This window comes from Dermacentor albipictus, chromosome 9 (assembly GCF_038994185.2).
Source record: "Dermacentor albipictus isolate Rhodes 1998 colony chromosome 9, USDA_Dalb.pri_finalv2, whole genome shotgun sequence".
Classification (NCBI taxonomy): domain Eukaryota; kingdom Metazoa; phylum Arthropoda; class Arachnida; order Ixodida; family Ixodidae; genus Dermacentor; species Dermacentor albipictus.
This window is the reverse complement of record NC_091829.1, coordinates 81,331,064-81,333,529: the sequence shown is the minus strand read 5'-3', so window position 1 is coordinate 81,333,529 and position 2,466 is coordinate 81,331,064.

Here is a 2,466-nt window from a genome sequence, read left to right as displayed (position 1 = left end):
AAAAAAAAAAGGAGGCATTTGAAGTCTGGTGTGCATCTGGCCCCTGGCGGGACGAGCGTCCATTACGGCGCTCTTAGGAAGCGGTCGTCGATGGGAAACCGATCCGGGAAACAGCAAACGTCCCTCGCAAAGAGAAAAGTAAAGGAGAGGAAGCGTGTTGGTTGGCAGTGAGAAAAAAAGCAAAGACGTCACTGGGACGTTCCAAGCGGTGAGATTGGCTCCGCTCCTCCCTCTCCCCCTCGTGTTTGTTGCACTCACGCCTCCACTTTTTCCGGCAGCTGACGATACCGAACGGCGCCGAGAGGAAGTGATGGAGTGACGTACTCCCGAACGCATTTTCGACTCCCTGCCTATACTGCCGTAGCCATGAGGGGTAACGCTGAGCGGCTAACTGATGTGCTGGTGCGGCATCGTCCCAAACACCCCCGTAGTGACCGAGCAGTAAAGAAAGAAATGGTCCTGCTTCGAACGTAGCCCATCTGCTTCTCACCATCGTCTCCTACCGAAGGAAATACGTGTCACGTCCACAACAGTTCATCAGGTGGTGCTTTGAAGCCAAAACGCACGAGAGTGTGAAAAAGAGTAGTAGCTGACCAAGTAGTATGCGCAACATACTTCTATGTTGCTCGCCGAAATTGAAAAGGATATTCATGCATGTGATATGACGTAGGACTTCCTGTGTTTGTATCGGTGAGTGGTATGTTCATAACTACTTTTCACCGTTATTCACTGCGTGTATTCACAAGCTTGAGTCTTGGGATACACTTGCTTCTTAGCTCACTAAACTTGAGCTGTGCCTCCCACGAAGAAACGCCTCCATTATCGTGAGCATCTTTTTTTTGTGAACGTTGTTGAAATGCTGAAAATCTACCGGTTGTTTTATGTTTAGCAATTGAAGCTATACCAGCCAAGTATAGTTATCCAACAGGTTTCATACGTTTTAAATGCGTAAGAATTTTTACGCATATCCTAAGAGGAAACTCATCCATCCGTCTGTCTGTCACCTAAGACGAATCGCTACAGATAACTTAATATGTAAAACAAAATAAGTTAGAAAAGAAAAACGTTGACGGTGGCGAGCTTCGAAACTACGTCCCCACGCTTAAAAGCCGAGTGTCTTGCCCAATGAGCTAAACACCTACGCTTGCCGAAGGTGAATATATCTGACCCGTATGAATGCGCTGCACCAGCGCTACAAAACAAATGCCAAAGGAGAACAGTTTCTATAAAGGCTGTGTTGAAAGGTTTGGTGTGTCCAGTGCATTGGGGAACGTCAAATAACTTTGGTGGTCAAAATGAGTCCGGTGTTCCCCACTACGGCGTGCCTCATAATCAAATCGAGGTTTGGCGTGTAAAACAGTAAACATTGGAACTGATAAACAACTCATTCTTGATTCTATGAATGCTAGCCAGGAAGAAAGAAATGTCTTGAAGCAATCGTAAGCCTGGAGTAGTAATGTGTAATAGAGCGAACCACGCTACACGCCGTGCTGTAAACTTCTGACGGAATTTTTTTAGAGCGCAGCCCTTAAGCAACCGTTCCCGCGGCGAGCGTCGTGGTGGTCCCTTGTAACCGAGCGAACGAACACAGCGAAGAATAAAGAGCTATAGCTCAGCGGCTTAACGGGCCAGCGGGCCCAGCGGGCGAGCGGAGACACCACTGCCCATGTGCGGTTAGTTGGGGGGAGCAGCGTTTACCGGTGGAGAACGCGCAGCGAAACAGTGCTTTTGGCTAAACAAACATGGCGACCACCTACACGTAGATGGGCATGTCGTCGGTGGCGTGTTTGAACATTACGCTTGCTCGCCTACTGGCGCAAAAGCCTCGGAGGTGTTTAACAACTTCTGTATCCTCCGAGGAGTTTCACCAACGAGGCCGTTCCGTGACAACTTGAAGTGTATGACCGCGATCGAAAACCTGAGGCGAGCGTAGTGCCTTTTACAGTAATTCCAACCTTGTTCGACAGGTGGCGCAGCAAAGCACTCTGCTATAGTGTTCCTCTATATGCTCCCGCAGAGAGCACATAGAGTGTAAGCTCCCTGCGGGAGCATATACAGGAACACTACTCCACTCGACCGAGCGATGGATCGCTGGGCTAAAGCTATTTCTCTCGTGCGGCGCTCTGCCTCATTCTGTGCTCACACGCAGGCTCGTAATCCTTCTCAGCTATAACTAAGGTGCTTTAGCTTGGAGTTTTTGCGCTCCAGTCAGAAGCTAAGCGGCGTAGAAGCGCGAATGCGCATGCGCCCTCCGTTTAGCCGCAAGCGGGCTGGCGGAGCGACAAACACGGTCTGCTTACAAGCTGCCTGAGCGGAGCGGGCTGCGCAGCACGCTGGCTAGCGTTGGCGTCAGAAATGATTGGATTGGATGCAGAAAGCAAGCTCGCTGGCTTTCACGTGGCGTTCCCCAAGACGGCGCTTTATTTTCCACTGAATAAAATGCACCGGTAACGCATTACAAGCGCA